Source organism: Cetorhinus maximus, chromosome 20, assembly GCF_964194155.1.
Source record: "Cetorhinus maximus chromosome 20, sCetMax3.hap1.1, whole genome shotgun sequence".
In the NCBI taxonomy this organism is placed as follows: Eukaryota; Metazoa; Chordata; class Chondrichthyes; order Lamniformes; family Cetorhinidae; genus Cetorhinus; species Cetorhinus maximus.
In genome coordinates, this window is record NC_135898.1 from 67991786 (window position 1) to 68013741 (window position 21956).

The window sequence follows — 21956 nt, forward strand, 5'->3', positions numbered from 1 at the left end:
ACATCATCCCATCCTTAATGTTGGACGGGCAGCTCAGACAAGTACCTCAATTAGTTTAATAATGGCCTTAATAGGCCTTTGACAGTTCAGCGGGCGCACAGCTGACTCCGCTGCGCGCCCGCTGAATTGAGGATTGGAATGACACGTGGTGACGTCAGGACACACGCCCGACATCACCGCGCGTCATTTTACACGTCGGCAAGCGAGGTCCGCCCCTGCACGCCAACCAGAAGATTCAGGCCTATGCTCCTTGCAAGTTTACTCACATACTCCATTTTCCTCTTCTTGATCAGTCTTTTTGTCCACTTTTACTGAATTCTAAACTGCTCCCACTCCTAATTTTGCTTTCAGTTATTTAAAATTGGATGTTCTCTCAGTTTTCCTGACAGTTTTATTCATCGCCATACTTCCTCCCTTAACCAGCAATTGTGCCGTAGACTTCACCCGTCACTCCCAATAAATTATTGGCCAAATGGATGTATGAATCTTGAGGAGGAATAAGTTTACACTAGTTTTGCCACCCCTCAAGTGAGAGTGCCTCATATCTGCACATTGCTCCACTAACTTGACAAAAACTCACCCAACTGAAGCAAATGATGTGGAGTGACAGGCAGCCGGAGACTTGAACTCACACCATCTGGTGAAAGTCAAAAGCCCCTAACACCCTAGCTGGTAGGTCACTCATCCCAGGGGGGAATGGGACTTAGAATTCAAACAGTTAACTGCTTCAGTAACGAGTATTTTGATTAAAAAAAAAAGAAATTGATATATACGACAAAGAAGACACAGTAAAGAACAGATCCATTATTCACCCATGAAGCTAAAACAATTCTGAGTCAAGCTGTAGCGTGTAAACATGCATTTAATGCTTCTGTGCTAATATGTAAAGCAGGTATGTTATAGTAATATCAGGATAATTTGCAATATTTCTATGCAGCAAGATTCAGACACTGGAATAATTATTAATAAAGAACACCAGTTTCATGATAATGATTTTGTCAAATTACTATAGATTTAAGAGTGGTTATGTCTGACCAATTTTCAACCATCTTATGCAAATGATTTGCTCATAAACTTTTCATGTGGATGAAAATCTACAGCAAGAGGTGTTGGAATGTGAAAACTAGCTAGCAGTAGTAAATGTGCTATCATTTTTTTAAAAATAAAGATTGCTGTTTTACTTATTTTGTTATTAAAGCTGTGGTGAAGACATACTTCGAAGAAATTGAACATTGCATGTGGAAGATATTCTAAGATTTTTTTTGAGAAAGATGAATAAAGTATCTAACATTTTAATCTTTAAACCTCAAAAGAGTAAAACATCACAACTAATGAAATAAAATGACAAGTATAACCTAGGTCTGAACATGAAATCAAATTATAAATAAGTAAATTGCTATACTGGTTATCACCGTTATTGGAACCTGAGCTTTATAAGCAAACCCATTTGTATTACTTTGCTCTGTTGGATCCATTTATATATATCATTGCTACATTTAAATTAAAGTCACTTTAAGAGATACCAAATTCACTGTCCTGTTTTCATCATTTTATGATCTGCACCATATTCATATGCACCATACAGTATACATTTGATCAAGCATACCAAAGGAACATACAACAGAACAATTAAAATTGAGATAAGAGTGGATTGAGGAAATATGACCCAGTGGATGGAGTAGTTTGTGTAATCTGGGCCAGCAAGGGGGTGTGGTAAGAGAGTTGGCTATAATAGCGAGGCTGTTACCTTACCCTGGCACTGGCTTCAGGCTACACATCCAAAGCAAAGTTAACAGCACTATTTTTTTCAGGAAACTAGACTAGTCAATAAGTTCTTTTCAAATGTCTGGAGACCTGATCCAGTGGGAAAGGGTTAAAGGCGAAATATCCAAGATAAGTTCCCACAATCTGAGTCACCTGATACTCAAGAACAGCTCCATGGCCAGTTCCCATCTTGCACCTCTGTCAGAGTATTATATTTAAATACACAATTAGCTAACGCCTACACAGAATTATGTTAAACGTGATTTAGACTGAAAATTAATATTCAGCTTAAGTAACTGATCCTATGGTAATTTATTAAATTTAAATTGCATTACATGGTAATAAGGTGGTGGGGAACCCAACATATCTCCAACCCTGCACCATGAACTAATTTAATGCTTTTAAAGTAAGGTAACGTATATATTATACATGTGAATAGTCTATACATTACTGTCAGTGATATCATCGCAAATGGTTTGACACCTCTGTTAAAACAGCAGGAAATGAAAGATGACAATTGTTTATCTGTTGATATCGTTAGCTGTAGTTTCCAGGTTTATTGTAAACATAATAAATACAAACAAATGTATTTCTGTCATTCTTATACGACACATATTTGATTAAAAGTCCCATTGTCCTTGAAGGAGAAAACAAAAGTACACCTAGTTATGATTGTTGTATAATAAACAGTCACATTACAGAAGCAGAATGGTGTTTTCAGCCCACATCATTTGCAGCACTGTTGATAAAATGACATGATGCACACACTCTCAAAATCGTATTACTTTTGCTAAGATTGTACTCAACTTTTGGGCAATTTTCAAGACTACACTGAAGCAGTTTTACTATATATTTTGAGAATCAAGTCTTTAATTTTTCATCATCCCAGGCACAGTAATAGCCCAGGTATCAGTAAAAGACTGGAAGCTCTGGTAACTGTACTGCTCCAGCAGCTTTGGCATTTCCTCCAGCCACTGGCATTAATATAACTGTTTGTTCTCAGCAACAATGATGCATTTAAGTTTTTTTCCATAGCAGCAGGATACCCTTCCAACAATATAATCTAATAGTAACCTGACAAAATCCCACTGGCATAATGTTAGCTTCTAGTTATTTTAATTTGTGTATATAGTGCATATTTATAACATTATTAATAGTACATTTCTCCCAACGTCAGCTATATTTCTTGTAGTTATATAATTCTATCATTTGAAGCAAATGATCCTTGACTAAATATCATCATATCTTTTACATTATTCTTTGTACAAGAGTATTTGTCCCTTCTTACAACATTATTAGCATTAAAAATCGACAGTAAAGAACAAAAATATCTTTACATGGATAACTATGATTTAATTGTTTAATTGATTATCAATCTTACCAGTCATGAAAATCATCAGTTATCAATGGCCCACTTGTTAAAGGAACATGAGTGAGGATTCAAACCAAATGTAACTACAATGTGATAAACTGTTAGTGCAACAATCTTCAACCAGGGGTCCACAAAAAGCTTGTGGAGGTCCTAAAAGCACCATTGCACTATGTAAAGGAAAATAATAACTTGTTAGGTTACTGTCAGGGGAGTTCTGACAGTTTTAATGCTTATACCCAGGGGAGGACAAATTCTCAAATAGATTTGAATCCCTTTGTTTTAACGTGCCCTTAACAAAGACAGGTATAAAGCAATGGGCTGCAGTGTTTGTGAAGGTCAGGTTAAGAAGAGGTAATATTGGGGAAAGCAGCGAGTTAAGCTGAAAACCTATTTAAATAAAAGGCATTTGTTTATTTTCTTACACTGAAACGCAGAGAAACCAATCAATTGTTTTTCATAAAAAAAAAATCAGCTCGTCTCACTGAAATTAATGAGACTTGACAAGTTGGTATGGATTGCTGGGATGAACTCTCTCTGTGGCTTCTTTTTAATAAAATAAAACAGTTTACCAACACAAAAAAGCGTTACGTTGGCCCATTTGAATTGTTTATCTGCAAACTAAGAATACAATAATCTTTCACTTCTTCTTTTAACAGGAGTAAATTTTGATGTGTTTACTTCGAATATGTGTACCAACCAGGCCTCCTACTGTGTCGGAGGGAGCCAAGATACGTTGGTCTGAAGAAGCAGGAATTCAGGAGGTTCAACAAGCAATTGATTCCCAGGAGATCCAGAGCCGTCATGGCAGTCGCTGATGGGGAGCATCAGTTCCAAGTTGTGTAAGCCTTTGGATAAATGACAGGAGAGCAAAATGGAGGAACACAATAAAAGGAAGAGCTGAAGGACGCAATCTTATTAAGAAAAAAATAATGTGCAGAAATAACAAAAAGAAAGAATTGAGGGCAGAAAGAGAGGAGGAAACCCTTTCTACATGCTGCCAAACCCAATCAATGAAATTACCTCAACAGCACAGTACTTCATTTCCACTGGAATTTTAATTTCTTTATATAAACACTTCATGAATCACAGACATTGTAGCTGGTGTAAATACCTGCTTCCAGTGGGATCACTTCACCATCAGTGAACTTACTGTTGTACTGCTACAGGAAACAAGGGAAACTGCATCCTCACTGGGTGAGCTTACCGAAGACCCATGCTAATTTATATCTTTAAGATTTTGCATATATCAGTAACTTGTTATGATATGTAGGGGCATACACAATGCAAAGCAACAAAACACTCATTTTATTTTATTAGTAAAACATACCTGATAATTCAGAAATTACAAATTCAAAAGTGTTATAAAGAGCTTGATCGCAAATGGAATAAATGGATACTCCAGTGCTCTCTACTACATGATCTGTTTGTCCAATAAATGTATACAACATTTTATTATAATCACAATAAGGAGTTTTTAAATGTTGTTTTAATAGGAATTAGTGCATGAACAAATACTACCCACTCTTTCAATATGAGCTGCTTGTCACCTCGTCACTGTCTGTCCACCATCTTTAAAATACCCTTGGCAGTGATAAAGAGTCCCTTTAGTAGGGATGGCCCTGAATACTGCTTTGTTTTATGAGTGAGTCATGTAACTAGTTTGATATTTAGTTCCGTGATTCCATAAAAAGACAAAAAAATTAATCTCATGGAAATTTCTATCACCCACCATACAGAAAGAAAAACTGCTCTCTCTGGTTCAATTCCATAGGGCCGGCTGTAAGTGTGGTACTGCGTGCATGAAGTTCTTGAATAAGGTAGATTTATAGAAGGAGTGGGGAGGAAGAAGTAGTTCTGGTCATAATGTTATCATCCTATCTGATAAATGTCCTTTCATATTGCAGCACAATAAGATTATTTTATTTTATAGATTCTAAACATCACTTTATTAAACATGTTTCACTATCCATCTCCTATATATCTCCAAGTGAACATAGTAAAACAGGACACTAAGGCAGCCCAGGCAAGAGGACATCACAGTAGTTACTGTGCACTACAAAAACAATTGAAATCTGTGCAAGGCTCAACTTAAAGCTATAACCATCCATCGTTTATAGACTTAATTTCAATGGGGCCAATGATACTCCATGGTCTGAATCTTTCCACAGACAGAGAGACCCTCCATCTGCTCAAAAAATATCAGGCTATGGCGTATAAATGGTGGCTCTCCATCTATGTGAGAATGCCAGCAGAGGCCCAAATATGGAAGTCCCGCTCCTGAATCCCACCTCTGCCATTTTCATTGTGGGGGGTGGGGGGGGTGGGGGGGGGTGGCGTGGGTGGAATGATAGCGCGTTCTTAATTGCACATCAGTGGTTCTTGGTGGCAGCTGCCCATGTAAATTAATAGCTGCCTTCACACATGTGTGATTTTGTTGGGGTAGGTGTCTAAAGCCCAAAATATGCAGATTAGACCTGGTAGGAACAGACCTGAACTTTGTGGATTCGTTTGGATAGTCAGGGTACCCTTTTGGAGCGGTAAGGTGCCCTTTCATGTCATTAAAAGTATGTATGAATGTGTGTAAAAAGTTCAGAAACTCATTGGAACTGCCAAAGCTGTTAAAGAACTGTCAAGCTGTCAAAGAACTGTCAAAACTCATTAGAATTGTTAAAGCTGTCAAACCATGCTAGGCTTTAAACTTAAAACAAAATGAGTGGAGTTTAAAAAAAATAGTTTTTGCTACTTCACTCTTTCCGTTGACATAAGCCTGAGGGTTATCATTATACGATTTGCATTGCATGACTGATTTTACAACCTAACATTATCCCAGAAGGGTGCCTGTTAAGTATGCAGTTTAATTGATAGCTCCAAGTGAGCAGAGAATAGAAATGCTTGTTTTCATTAGAGATTATGTACTTAATTGAACTGTTTGTTTTCATAAGAGGTTAATTGAATGATTATCAATATACTGAATGTTTTTATTTAATCAATGAGCATAGCTCCTGAGGTTTGCCCATGGTGGATACAAGTGAGTTGGCAAGGAAGGGGTGAGGGCAAAGGGTGGTTGGTGAGGGACATTGTTGACATGATTGAGCACCCGACCCTGGACTGAAAATTCGGGCCTATATCTCACACTGGTCATTACTCCACTGCAAGAAGTACAATATGACTAGATTCCCATTGATGAACTAATGTTACCTATGCATAATGAACTAAATTGCGCTCAGTTTTGAAATGCTTCAGGTGATCTGTTGAATCATCTACTTTAATAGTTAAAGTTCTTGATTATGGAAAAACTTGGCAGAAAACTCAGCCATTTCTCCAGCAGTTCATGGCTAGTGAGTAGAATTCTTCAAAGATTCAAGGATATAAGCTTTGAGCTCTGCTTTCGCTGCGAGTGAGCATTGTGGCCAGGGCAGTATAACTCTGTACTAGGATATACCTTCCATTATGCATGAAACTAAAGAAAAAGTATTTTGCTAAACTGACTCCTAGCACATAGGTTTAGGGTTAGTTGCCAAGGATAATCCAGAAGTTCACTAAAGTAGCCCCTGGGACATTCGCCCTTTGCTCTCTCCACAGACGCTGCCAGACCTGCTGAGTTTTTCCAGCATTTTCTGTCCTTATTTCAGATTTCCAGCATCTGCAGTATTTGGTTTTTACATTAAGACCTTATGTAAGTTCATTGTCAGAGTTGGAGCATTGTTTTTGTGGCAATAGTGCGACCACAGAGCCAAGGCAAAACAAGTCATGTCTAACTGCAGGTATCTAACACCCCGCACACTTTAGGCTCACTCCTGTCCATCTCAACAGATTTTAGCAACAGGCTGTGCTTTACAACCCTTGTTATTCCTTACACTGATTGGCCCCTCATTATATGTCAATAAGTTTGCTGGGGACTTGGCTTCTGCCTGCACTTTGCTATCAAAAAGTTACTTGTCCATATGAAACAGTGACATGGGGCTGGATTTTATACTCCCCTAGCAATTGTTTGAAGGCGGGGGGGCAGTAAAATCCATTGTGTGGCTTTTTCCCTGCCTACTTGCCTGCCCCCAACAGCTCTAATATTTTATGGAGGGTGGGGAAGGCGTTCGGCAGCTTGCCTGTCCAGGGGCCTATTGAGGCCTCTAAGTGGCCAATTCATGGCCTCATCCTGCTGCCACTGATATTTTACCCATGGCAGGGAGAGGCCCACACCATGTGGGAAACCCAGCAGCCTTAGGCCTCTGGGCCCATGGGAGGCAACCCCCAAAGATCATTGTCCTTTAACTCTCCATCCTGGCTTCTTGAACTCGGGCCTCACCTCCCTCAACCGCTTTCCCCCAACCACCCTCGTAAGGACTGATTGGCAGGCGTCTAAAGGCTGCCAGCCATCCGATTGGCTGACTTCTCTCTAAGACAGGGCTTCCTATCAAGATGGGGCAGAAGTTTCTCCTTAAAGCAAATAACGCTTGTCCCAGCGTTAAATTGCTGCGGGGATGATTGTGGCCGGGGTTTTAACTGGGGTCGCGGGGGGAGGGGAGGGGGTTGCTGAGGGGACCGCAGCGCCCTGTAAAATTTCTAGACCAACGTTGTAAGAATGTTATCTTCTTTGTAAAAAGTTGGCACTTTCTTAATTTTACAGTCAATTGTACAGCTTACAAAATGCTTGGCACAAATCCTTCAGGTGCCCTGGTACTGTAGCTGATACAACAACACTGTCATCCAGGACACAATAAGTGCACAGTAACTGTAAATGAGACCCGGCAGCAGGTTATTCATAAAAACACAAACATTGTCAGAGCTTTGCACAGCTCAAATTGTGCTGAACTAGAACAACCTGTGACTGGAGTGAAATTACACCCTGGACCTGCTGTGAACATATGCCTCCACTAGTGAATATTCAGAAGCTGGGTCCAGTAGGCTACTATACTGGTGCTTTTGACAGAAAGCCTACAGAGTCATCAGGTATTTATCTTTGACAGTCACCTCATCCAATCTCCTGATGTAGTATCCCGCCTCCCTAGACGATAACCACGGAAGACAGAAAATGCTGAAAAAACTCAGCAGGTCTGACAGCATCTGTGGAGAGAGAAGCAGAGTTAACATTTCCAGTCTGTATGACTCTTCTTCAGAGCTAAAGAGAAATAGAAATGTGATGAAATTTCATCAGATAAATTCCATAAATTTCATCACATTTCTACTTCTCTTTAGCTTTGAAGAAGAGTCATACAGACTGGAAATGTTAACTCTGTTTCTCTCTCCACAGACATTGTCAGGCCTGCTGAGTTTTTCCAGCATGTTCTGCTTTAATTTCAGGTTTCCAGCATCTGCAGTTTTTTGCTTTTAGCACAGAAGACACCCAAAATTCCACCAAAACACCAGAAGGCCCAAAATTGGATCAATAATTTCAACTGCTACCTAGACTCGATCCATCTGTCTTCTGGCCTTTGCTTAGGTGGGGGAGGAGCCAATACTCCAATTTCCCACAGAATTGTTACAGAAGCCAGTACAAGCAGCAGACAAGTACTTTTGAGGATAGCCCTAATCTGAATCCCAATTCCATTAAATTATAACTAGATACATTTGCATTTCTTTATACATGCTGTCAGCTAACCTTGCCTTATTTACAATAGGTCCCGATATCCAAGCCAGTGTCAGCATTGTCTTCTGACTTAGGTACATGTACACCGTAGCAAACAGTAGTAGAAGATCCCAACTGTCATCTTCAGGACATCTCAAAGTGATTCACAGTCAAAGAGTTACCTTTAAAGTGTAGTCATGTTGCTTTGTCAGCAATTTGCATGTGACTAAGTCTCATAAACAACAATGCAATTCATGACCGGTTAGTTGGTTATAGCGAAGGAATGAACTCCAGAAAAATTACCACACCATCTCTTTATTTACCTCAACAGGCAGATGAAGGTTTGTTTTAAAAGTAAAATGCAACACTTCTGCAGAACTGCACTGAAGTATCAACCTAGATTAAGTTCTCAAGCCCTGCACTGGGCTTTGAACTCACATCTTTCTGACTCAGAGATAAGAGTGCTACAACTCAAACCTAGCTGACACTTCAGGCTAGACCTGGAGTCGGCGAACTCAGCAGAGAATGCTTCAAATTCACCACAGCACTGAAAAAATGTGAAAAATATACAGAACGTTTTTGACATGAGGACTTGGATTTAACAGTAGCCATATAGACAGTGAAACAGAACTAAAGAGCACCCAGTAGTATGGAAACACTTGGGAGTTATATAATATGCAGCCTTGATCAACTTGTACCTAGAATACCAGTAAACAAATTGCTTTTCAAACAAAAGAGATTTACTAGAATGGTTCAGGGATGAGGGTTTACAGTTTTGTGGATATACTGGAGAAACTGGGGTTCTGCTTGGAGCAGGGAAGGCTAAGAGAAGATTGAATAGAAGTGTTAAAAATCACGGAGGTTTAGATAGAGTAAACAAAAAGAACCTGTTTCTAATGGTTGAAGGGTTGATAACCAGAAGGAGCACTTTTAAGGGGCGGGATTTTAATTCCAAGGTCTCAGTCCCAACGACTGTCAGAATTCCAGGTTGGGAACCTGGACATGCTCACGGAGGGGACGCTCAATGAGAATTTTGAGGAGGTGGCCAATTAAGGGGCTGCCTCCATAAGCCCCGTTCAATTAGGGATGACAGGCAAGTTCTGTTAGGAGGACCAAAGGGAGTGCCTGAGGCCTTGGGCAACCGACAGCCAAACTGAGAAAGGTGGGCACTGCCAAAGTAGATAGGCGAACAAGAGGGTGCCTCAAGAGGCGCACCCTGAAGATCTTAGATAGTTTAAAAATACAATGCGGTCACAGTGCCAGGGGGAACCCATCCACAGGATGGCCTGTGCTGTGGCGTTTTGGCACCCGTGGCACTGGGAGTTGGGGGTGGAATTAAAGGAAGTATTGCTGTCTGCCCTGGTCTGCTACTGGGAGACTGCCCCCATCCATCTTCAACCTTAGCAGGAGGCCCATCTGCCATCTGGAAAATTCCAGATGGCATATGATCAGTGCTCTCAAAAGGCACTTTAATTGGGCTAAATGGCTAGTTGCCACTGGCAGACAGGTAGATCGCATCCCCCAGAAGCAGCCTCATTGAAAATAGGCTGGAATGAGAACATGCCAGCAGACCAACATGCCGTTAGTATCAAGAATTTGGCGGCACACTTACCTCGGTCCTTGCTGCCTTTGCAGAATAAAAATCCAGCCCTAGGTGTTTGGCAAAAGAACCAGAGGCATCAGGAGGAAAAGTTTTTAACACAATGAATAGTTAGGATTTACAATGCACAGCCTGAGCATGTGGTGAAAACAGATTTAATAGTAGATGAAAATATTGCAGAGATATGGGAAAAGTGCCAGCACATAGGACTAGCTGGATTGTCCATTGTAAGGGATGGTCCGGACTGGATGGGCTGAATGGCCTCCTTCTGTGCGATACCATTTTCTGATTCTATAACTCTTTATTGTTATTGAAAGAAAAGATCTTCTGGACCTGTTGATAAGAAACCAATATTTTATCAAAAACTCTGCAATTTCTATCAAAATGCGATAAAAATCAGAAATAACCACGATACATTAAATCAGAAATGTTTGTATAATCTTTATAAGAAAGCAGCCGGCAGCCCCCTGGCAGCTCAGTTGCTAAAAAGACAGTAGGGAACTGAATCATATAGCGCAGATCGACCCCAAACTCAGTTCCTGGAATATGCTGAGTTAGCTGATCTCAGGGCTATAGCCAAGGTGCCACACTTGGCCTGAGAGCAGAAAATCAGACAGTCAGCCTATTCTTCATTGCTCCAGCAACTCCGTTCCATAGTGTACCTGTATGTCGCACACTGAGGACAGGATCAGGACTCACTCTGATCCGCTGCCAGTCAGATACCCTGCCAGTACTCACTGCCCAGGCTTACTCATGAAAAACAGGGCACTTTGGGCAAGGCAGTGGCACCAGTAGATTGATAATCCAGCTAAATCGCCAGCTTTGGGAGAAGAGGAAGAGAGAAAGTTGGAAATAAAATTAAAATAGAAGTGGGGGGGGGGTGCCACTGTAGAGCACAGTTGAGTCAGAGATCACTTCACATTTTAGGGGAGAAGCAGATAAGCATTAGAAGCAAAGGATGATGCAGGACTACAGGAGGAGAGGGGTGCAATAGGAATGGTCTAGCAAGCAATCAGAATGGATACTGTGGCCGATAAAATTTGGCCACACCGTGCCATATTTCGGGTGCTAACTGGTCTAAAGCCCACCAATATAGTGAGCAGGAAACATGCGCGCACTTCAAGTCATCCACCATATTAGCAAAGGAAAAGAAAATTATCATGGAGTGTCCATGCCTGAAACAGCATTAGGCTCTTTGCATATGTAAATAAGATGCCTAATGCCTGTATAGTCCCCAGCTGCAAGTCCGATTTACCCTGGGACAATTGGACCTTTCTTCAAGGTAAGTTTTCAGTATATATTTACCTGAATGTTGAATAAGAGGAGCTGGAAAACTGGCTGTTTGACCATGCTTACTTGATATTAATGAGACCAGGGGCCCAATATCAGGGGTACCTCAGGCGCACATATCCAATGGGAGAAATGCCCTCCTGTGCCGTAAGCATAATAGTTCTATGGATTCAGTGAGAAAACACCAAAATAGGTACATTTCCTAAACTACAAAGAGGATGTTATTCAAAGACTAAAATGGAATACTATCAAAGAGTTTCAGAAAGATATTCATTTTGGAAATGAGCAAGCTTAGTTTTTTTGTCATGTGGATTCTGTAAATATATTTATCACTAATTTCAGAATCATAAATCTCATATGGAGTAAAAATGTACAATTAAGTTTATATTTTAATAGGATACATGGTTTCTCTCATTTGTAAACACAACTTAACCATAACCATGCACTAGGTCATAAGTTATTAAGTTCTCTCATTTATAGAAAAAAAACTTAATATTCCATCAAAAACCATGCTTCCTCTCTACAGCCAAATTTAATACTTTAATAACTTAGTATAGCATATTCATGCACCTTAACTAATAGTCTCCAAAGGCCAATTCATGCATTTCATCCTTTTTTTAAAAAAAACCCCGCTTGGAGCCCAGACATACAGAATGCTCAGCCTTTCATGGTCTGTATTCATTTAGAGCTTTCTGGGTCGTGTTCATTTTATGCTGCTGCTGATGTGTTGTCAACACTGAATGCAGGAATTGTAGTTTAGGACCCACAGCTGTACGACTTACAGTCCTAGGAGTAACTGAAACCAGAAATGACTTCATCCCAAAACTTTTTTCCACATCGTGCAGAACACAGTTATAAATATGGGTGAAAGGTAATGCAAAGTAATACACTCCCCAACAATAAAATCATAGACAAAAAACAATGTAGCAATCTGGAACAAAAACGATGAGTTATTTGTTGCAATGTTACATTATTAGGTTGCTAGACTGTAATTCAAAACTGAAGCATATATTGTTTAACAAATTCCAAATTTCTTACAAAAAAGTTTGGTAAAACAGTTTATTTGAAAAATGCTGCTGAATTGGCTTAAAGTGATTTGATGGGCCTGCATCATAAATGGCAATTGGTGTTTGTGGTCTTACTCTCGTGTTCAATACCCTACATTTTATACAAAATATTGGAAGTGTGCAACTGTCCACTGCATAGATTTTTGGTTTGGTTAAAAGTTGAGTAATTAATTTAAATCAAGAAAGTAGAAAATACGAGTGATGTTAAAATATTATCTGTTGATGGATTGCTCGAGCAAGAGTATTTTAGTTCTAGTGTAGTACTTCAGTGTGAACAATTAATCGAAGTAATCATTATAGCCTTTTGAACCTAAATCCTTGATCTTCCATCATACTAACTAGGGCATGAATGAATTTCGGAAAGCTCTCACTCATAAGTTTTGTTGTACAAAGAGAGAAATGAGTCCACAGTCCTACAGCACATTTTATGCAATTAATCGACTCCCTAAAGTCTATGCTAGCTATAGGCCTAAAAGTTTCAAAGATTAATAAAACCTGGTGACAGAGATTCATCCTTTTAACCATACTTCTCATGCCAATTATTTGGCTGCCGATAATAATTATTCATTAGTTTTTAACCCACAATGTAAAAATGTAGGTGGCAAAATTAATGGAGTTTAACTGAAAAGAGAGTAATTTTCAGAAAACATAAAATAAAAATAACATATCCTGAGCAGACATCATGGTGACATTCATCTAAGAGTTTCCAAGTGATAACGCAAAGTATTCAAACTAATAGGTCAGTGTATGTAGTCTGTTCTAAAACTGTTTCAAAATAAGATCTAATAATCTCAGCCCATCATAATTAACATGAAGGAGCAATGGGAATGAGAGCTCTGTCTATTCTGGCACATTACAAATGAATTGAGTTTAGTTTGAGGAAGCAACTAGCTGGCTGCAAGGGATGTGGTGGCAGCTGAATAAGTAAAGTGATTCTGAAATGAGAGGTTAGGAGAGAGCCAATCACCCCATGCTCACGAGGATTGCGTTAGCATGCTAGAAAGCGATTAATGGCACCAGATCCTAATGAGCTGATCCAAATTCTGTTTCATGATGCAAGTCAAGTTGATAAGACAGACATAATACAGAAGCAAAATACTGCAAATGCTGGAAATCTGAAATAAAAACAGAAAATGCTGGGAATACTCAGCAAGTCTGGTAACACCTTTGAAGAGATAAATAGAGATAATGGGCAGTATTTATTGGAGGCGACAGGAGTCTCACCCACTGACTGGAACGCCAGTGAGAACCCTGCGTTGCCTCTTTTAGGGAATACCTGCTGAATTAAGTGTCACTCAGACACTTGACATGCCAGTGGCAGTCCTTCCCCAGAATCAAGGGCCCAAGGCATGAAAATCACACCTGCTGAGAGCTGCCAGCCAATCAGAGGCCAGCAGCTCGATTGGACGCCAATGCTGCAAGGGAGGCAGTGGCTGTGCTGATACAACACCTACCTGAAGCCTAGGATCGTCGCTAGATCCCAGGTCAGAAGGGTGTGACGGCAGGAGAGGGTTCCCGGGGTGGGGGTTGCTGGGTAAGGTGGCTTAGAGAGAAGGCGGCAACAAGGGCATGGGGGTGTCTCTTAATGACACACCCCCACTTCCCGAAGCCAGGTTGCTTAATCAGGCACACCCCCCCACCCCCACATAATCCCCAGCAGCCGACAAGCAACCCCACATAGGTTTTCTTGTCGTGTTCCCTGCATGGTGGCCCTCCGCCCATGTCTGGGTTAATGTGCACTGTGGCACGATGAGCCCTTAAGGGTGGGCATTAATTGGGGTGGAGACAGGAAGGTGCCAGGCTACCCACTTGCCACCCTCCTCTCGATTAAATGCTTTCCCAGCCACCAATATCGCCACAGGGGAGGACGTTAAATTCCACCCAATGTATCAGGTTTGTGACCTTTCATCAAAACAGAGGAAAGTTAGAAATGTAATAAATTTTAAGCGAGTGAAAGGGGGGAGAGGGAGATGGGGGAAAGAAGAACAAAAGGGAAGGTCTGTGATAGGACAGAGGGCAAAAAATATTCAATGACAAAGGGTTTCTTGGTACAAAAGCTAAAGGGAGTGGTCACTTTCCACCCCTTCAGCCTCTATATTCAAAGGATCATCCTCTCCCATTCCTGCCACCTCCAGCATGATGCAGCCAGCAAACACATCCTCCCTCCCCCTGTCAGCATTCTGAAGGGACTGTTTCCTCCGTGTCACCCTGGTCCACTCCTCTGTCACCTCCAATGCCTCATTCCCTTCCCCTGGCACCTTGCCATGCAATCGCAGGAGTCGTAAGACTTGCCCATTTACCTCCTTCCTCCACAAAGCCCCAAACACACCTTTCGGGTGAAGCAGCGATTTAGTTGCACTTTTTCAACTTAGTCTACTGTACTCACTGCTACATTCTCTACACTGGGGAGACCAAACGCAGACTGGGTAGCCTCTTTTCGTAACACCTCCAATCAGTTCACAGGCATCACCCCGATCTTCTGGCCGCTTGCCATTTCAATTCACCATTTGCTCTCATGCTCACATTTCTGTCCTCGGCCTGCTGCAATGTTCCAGTGAAGCCCAATGCAAGCTGGAGGAACGGCACCTCATCTTCCTCTTAGGCACTTTACAGCCTTCTGGACTCAACATTGAATTCAACAACTTCAGACCATGAACTCTGTCCTCCATTTTGTATTTTTTCCCCTAGTGCCAGTCTTTACCTTGTTCTCATGTTTTGCTTTCAGACAGTGCTGACCTTTGTTCCGCTATTAACACTGACTCTGGACCAATGTTTTGTTCCTTTACTACTAGCATTGCCATTTCCTTTGCCCTTTGTTCCATGACATCTTTGTCATTTAATCTCCCCTGCCCTCTAACCTATCCATAAGCTTACCTTTTGCTCCAACTGACCCTCCCTTTTTCAACAGCATAAAACCCATCACATTTCTCCCTCTCTTCGGATCCAGAGGAGTGTCATATTGGACTCAAAACGTTAAGTCTGTTTTTCTCTCCACATATGCTGCCAGACTTGCTGAGTTTTTCTAGCACTTTCTGTTTTTATCACTAAAAGAAGTAGTAATGGGTAAAGTAAGAAACAAAACAATGGGCAGAATTTTATGACCCCTCCTGTGGGTGGGATTTTCTTGTCCCGCCGAAGTCAATGGGCTTTTGAATGGCTCACTGCACTTTCCAGCCCTGCTCCCACCATGAAGGGGCCGTAAAATTCCCCTTGATGTGTCTAGATGAGGTGTGAATGGCTGGATAGCAGCCACCTGAATGCAAAGTAAAGCGACTAAGAAAGAAACAAGGGAAAAACATGAACCAGCAAAAATAACACAAAACAAAGGTCATGATCCAAAATTGTTGAACTCAGTGTTGAGTCCAGATGATTGCCAAGTCAAAAGAAGAGCTGCTGTTCTTCGAGTTTGCATTAAGCTTCATTGGAACTTAGTAGCAGGCCAAGGATAGAAAGGTCAGAGTGGGAGTAAGATAATGAATTGAAAGGACAAGAGACAAGAAGCTGGGGTCATGCTTGGGGACTAAACGGAGTCTGCATTTTGTCTCCACAGTGTAGAGAACATCACATAATGAACAGCAAATACAGTAGGCTATATTGAAAGAAGTGCAAGGAAATCATTGTTTAGATGTGTTTGGGGTCTTTGATGGTGTGAAGGGAGGAGGTAAAAGTGTTGCATCTCCTGCACTTGCATGGGATGGTTCCTTAGGAAAGGGAGGGTGTGTTGGGGGTCTCTGAGGAGTGGACCAGGGTGCCATGGAGCAAACAATCCCTTTGGAATGCTGAAAAATGAGGGGAGGGGAGGGAAAACTGTGTTTGGCGGTGGCTTCACACTAGCTGGTGGAAATGGCGGAGGATCATCCATTGAATATGGAGGCTGGTGAGGTGGAAAGTGAGGACAAGTGGAAACCTATTATGGTTCTAGGAGGAGCGAGAGGGTTGATAGCAGAGGTGTGTGAAATGGGATGGACAAGTAGGTGAGCCCTGTCAACTATGTTGGAGGGGAATCCTCAGTTGAGGAAAAATATCAGAAGCATTATAACATGGAGGGTTGCATCATCCAAACAGATGTGATGGAGATAGGGAAACTTGGCAAATGGAATAGAATCCTCACAAGAAGTGGAGTGTGAGGAAATGTAGTCAGGTAGCTGTGGGAGTCCATGGGCTGGTAGTGAATATTAGTTGAAAGCCTATCCCCAGAAATGGAGACAGAGAAGTCGAGGAATGGAAGGGGAAACTTAAAGATGGACCAGGTGAAGGTGGGAGAAGGGTGGAAAGTCAAAACAAAATCAATACAATTTTCCAGTTTTGGGCGCGTGCAGGAAGCGACACCAATACAGTCATCAATGTACCGGAAAAAGAGGTGAGGGAGGGGGTTTAGTAGGACTTAAAGAAGAAATGTTCCACATAAAGAGGCATGGCTAGGACCCATGTGAAGAATTTGTTCAATGTGAGAACAGGCTCAGCCAGCGGAGGAGGCTGAGGTGGATGGGGACTGGTTGGGCCTCCATTCAAGGAAAAAGCAGAGGGCACCCAAAATGTCCTGGTCAGGTATGAAGGTGCAGAGGGATTGGATGTCTCTGGTGACAAGGAGATGACTAGGGTCAAGAAACTGGAAACTGTTGAACTGTTCCCTCCATGAGACTGTTGTCCACTCCTCCCCTTCTCACGGTACCTTCCCATGCAAAGCACAGGAGATGCAACGCCTACCCTTTTGCCTCCCTCCTTCTTACCATCCAAGGTCTCAAACATTCCTTCTGAGTGAAACAGGGATTTACTAGTACTTTTTGTCCAATTTAATATACTGTAGTCTTTGTTCATGATGCAGTTTCCTCTACATTGGGGATTCCAAACGCAGGCTGGGCGGCCACTTTGTGGAACACCTCTGTTCAGTCCTCAAGTTTCCTGTCGCTTATCATTTTAATTCTCTACCTTTCTCCCAATCTGACATTTCTATCCTTGGTCTGATCATGTCCCAATGAAGCTCCACACAAGCTCGTGAAACAGAGGGCCGGATTTCATACGCCCCCACCAGGCATGTTTTTGGCAGTGGGGTGGGGAGGGCACATAAAATAGGGTGGGTGCCAACCCCACCACTTTCCTGCCCACCAGCAAGCTCACCCCAGAATATGAGGGGTGGGCAAGTGCCAAAATCTGCAGCTCGCCCACCATATTTAAATAAATAATCAAGGGTCAATTGAGCTTGTTAACAAGCCAATTGAACCCAATAATATGCTGTCCACGTCATAATATGGTTGGCATGGGTGGGAGTGAACAGGCTGTTTATTTAAAAAAACTTTTTAAAAGGGCCAGAAGGAAAGGGAGGTACTCTCTTCAACGGGTGCCCTTTGCGCATCAGCAGGCAGCCCCCCTCAAATAGTACCCCGCCCCTTCCTGCACAGCTGCTCTGCAAAGCAGACCAACCCAACACCCCCCCTAACCCCCACCCCCTTCATAAACTGCCCAAACATTACCTGCCCAAAACCCTGGACTTACCTTACTCCAGGATCCCTGGGCCTTCTTCTTGGGCCTGCTTGCAGTCCCAGCAGTGCCCACTAATCCACTTTTGGCGCTTCTCGGGCTGCTGGAGCTCTGGCCAATCGGATTGGCCGGCAACTCCCAAGGGCAGGACATCCAGCCAAGTGAGGGGCGGAAGTCCCACACTGCAACACTTCAGCCTGCTCACAGTGCACACTGGCTGCGGGGTGGGCTGGCATGGAACATGCTTCCGGGGGTTGGGGGCGGGTGGGCCTCATGGTGCTGGGTGGCGAGTGGTCTGTTCCCCCGTAATATGCTGCCCTGTATCTCATCTTTTGACTCGGCATCTACAGCCTTCTGGACTCAGCATTGAGTTCAACAATTTCAGATCATAATCTCTGCCCCTATTTTGTTTTGTGTGCTTTTTGGTTGTTTTTACTTTGCTGGTTCAGTTTGTTCTCATTTCTTTCTTAATCCCTGAATTGGATGGCTGAACACATCTTTTGTTTCTTTATTTACCTATTACCATTCGCTTTTGCTTTTGTACCATGAAACCTTTTGTTATTTAATATTTCTTGCCCTCCACCCTATCACAGACCTTTTCCTTTTGTTCTTCTCCGCCATTCCTCCTTGTTCACTTGTCCAAATCTATGACATTTCTAAAATTCCTCAGTTCTGAAGAAAGACAGACATGCCCATTATTATTTTTTACCATTTTGAAAATCTTGTTGGATCCATGGATTTCCAGTGAAGAATACACTTTGTAGTTGCCTCCAACATAGGACGGAATCATCCCAGATTTGCACTAAGTGCGGTAGCTGGGGTGGGGGTGATGTTAAAACGATGTTTCACCCGCTGGCCGCAGTGGCGGGTTTTCACGCCATATCGTTCCAAACCCATCCCATTAGTTATGCATTCCCGGGAAACACGCCATTTCGATGGCAGGGAGGGCTCTCATTCGCCCACTATGCCATCACCTCGCCATTTCATCACGCCAGGTGCCATATTTAAAGTCGAGCCGCATGCACACATCTCAATGCTTCCAGACCACGACTACAGCAGGGAAGATGTCCACGAAAGGCAAAAAGACTGCAGCCCCCAGGTTTAGTGACACCATTGAGGCCTGTCACGATGTCCTCTATCCCCACTCTGGCTGCAGGATGGGCAGCGGCATGACCAACCAGGCTTGGTAGGCGGAGGCAGTGATGATCAGTGCCAATGCTGTGCAGAAGAGGTTGGCCATCCAATGCAGATAGAGGATAAATGACCTCATCCGTGCAGCCAGGGTATGGCAACCATCTCATCGCACACACATTCACACACTCAAGCCCATCACACATTCGCTGGCATCTCACTCACTGCCAGCTCAAGGCACATCACCACCCATTCTCACTCACATACCTTCACATGTCCATCCAGCCTCATCTCCTCTGGTCACTGTCTCCTCATTCCTCACCATCTTGAGGCTACTTGCACAGATATCAACATGTGCCCCACACACATACCCTGGGTTACCTCCCTTCCCCAGTACAGCTCTCGTCCTACAGCCCCTTCTCTTGCCTGAGGTCACTTCTCCCCCTTCGTCAAGCAAACCCTAGTCCTGCAGACATTGAAAGGCCACCCACATATGGCTGCTCTGGTAGGTAGAGACCTGCCATGAACCCCCCTAAAAGTGATGTGGTGCTGCCTGTGAAGCCTGGCGTTGATGACTGCGAGTGCTGACTGAAGCAAGGAAGGCAAACAAACCTTGAAGTCCTGAGCAAAGCACAGCGCACCAGGCGCACGTCACTTAAGTGCTGTTGTGAAGCATGTCCTGCCAATGTGGCCGGACGATCCAGCATGGAGGGGGCGATTCTGGCAGGCTAGCCTAATAATGATATGCAGATGTATTACAATGAGGTTCCCGGGAAACGCAGCCCGCCATTGACAGGCTGAGCGGATGATTCCAAACTGGTTTCACGCCATCGTGAAACCAACTGTGCCATATTGTCCACTCACGCCATCAAACACGCCCGACACCAAGCGGCACGGAAAATCCCAGCCCTGGTGTCAATCATTCTGACTAAGCAGTTAGCCAAGAATGATTTGGGTGGGCTAATCCCAATCGAGGGATTTTTAGGAGAAAATTCAATTTGGATTTTAGCTATCTTCATAATCCTGTTGTGTATTTCCCTCTGATGAAGCACATTCTGTATTTACAGTGAGGAAATAAGCATGCAACATTTTCTAAAGCACAGTAAGAACAAATGTGAGATGATCTGATTAACACAGGATGGATGAAACCTTGCTGACATATCTCAATAACTACAGTGCATCTGAAAGACATTTGAGCAGTATTTGAATAGTCTATGTCAATTCTATCACATTTTTTCCCATCTTTTTTAGCTGTTAGTTGACTCTTAGTGGTTCACTTAGCTATCCATTTCATTTTTTACTTCTGAACAGGGAAACAGCCTGAAGCAGTCATCGGCATAATGTTGACTTTTCAAATAAGGGATTTATCATTTGGTCAACTAACTCCACAGCTAGTTCTTTCACAGGGTCTACCTGGTGCCAACATACACTGCTCAGCTGCCAGAGGGCTACACAGAAGGTTAGTAGAATAGGTGAGATAGAAAAAAAGTCCTTAGGGAGTGCAGGACAGGGAAAGAAACCAGTTTGGCTACCTAATATCTCATATACTACTTAGGGCCCGAGAGTCTTTCCATCGGGGATCTTCATTACTGTTGTGAGGATGCAAATTTGGTGAGCTAATCAGCTGCACAGCTTCATGCTGCTTCTGTAGCACCCCAATTCTCTGTTGTAAGTAAACCAATCTATTGGAGTGTGGCACACAACAAGCCAGCCAAGTTCATATTGCTGAAAGGGTGCCTCAAACCAAAATTCAGGCTATTACTATTTTGCACAACTGTATTTACAATGCACAGACTTAAAAAGAAAGGAAGAAATCCTTAAGGCAGGTTTCAGGTTTTCAGAAAACCCACAAAGAAAGATATGTGTCTAAAACTAAAGCACTGCTCTTTAAGAAATTTGAGTAGCACCAATTAGTTTTATGCTCAACGCATCTGAAATATAATTGTAAGTAAATATGGCATTTCTGCAGGGGAAAATGTCACTAGTGTTTGAAAGGAAAAAAACTAGACATTTTTATTTAAGCACTCCCTTGTTACTTTTATTAACAGTAAGTGTAGGGGAAAAAAACATTAATTAATGCTCCAGAGGACACTCTTTTCTACCAATAAGTAAAAATGTTTTACAACATGAATTCATGATGACTTCTTATGAGTTTATTCTAGTCAAAGCCTGACAGATTTGAGGCACACTTCTAAAGAACTCCTAAAAACTGTTGTTTTATCACTTGCAATTCACTGCAAATAGCCAAACATTGTGATGATTGAAATCTGTTGCGGCACATTCAGTATATGCTTAAATATTTCAGAGCTCTACACCGAAAATAACTATCATTTGGCTGAAAAATAGCATCATTTTGACAAGCATAAAGTATTTTTCCCAAATTTCTTATCTAATTGTGCTTTAAAGCTTCAGCCTCTGTAATTTTGCAAGATGAGTTGTTCCAATGAGAAAACATATGGTAGGGGATTTGAAGCCACATAGCTGGAGTGCATCATAGACTTATCCCCTGTTTTAGTGACACGAGTATCCACGGTTGAATTTGTCCAGCCACCCATTAAAAAAGGTGGAAGAAAGGGGTAGAAAAGGATTATAACTGCCAATCCCGACTAAAAAGAGAACAAAAACAATTAGAGGTTTAAAGAACCTTGAGGCACTGGAATGATTTTTGTTTATTTGCTTACCATGTTAAGT

At 42.2% G+C, this 21956-nt stretch overlaps 1 long non-coding RNA gene across 1 annotated transcript in view; it reads left to right on the plus strand.

Annotated features, from left to right (window-relative positions):
- The first annotated feature begins 638 nt into the window (after nt 1–638).
- Nucleotides 639–21956, plus strand: part of LOC144694684 (uncharacterized) — a 21549-nt gene continuing 231 nt past the window's right edge. The window contains exons 1-2 of the long non-coding RNA XR_013579809.1: nt 639–672; nt 3793–4330. This is a non-coding gene — a long non-coding RNA (uncharacterized LOC144694684). The remainder of the gene's footprint in view (nt 673–3792; nt 4331–21956) is intronic.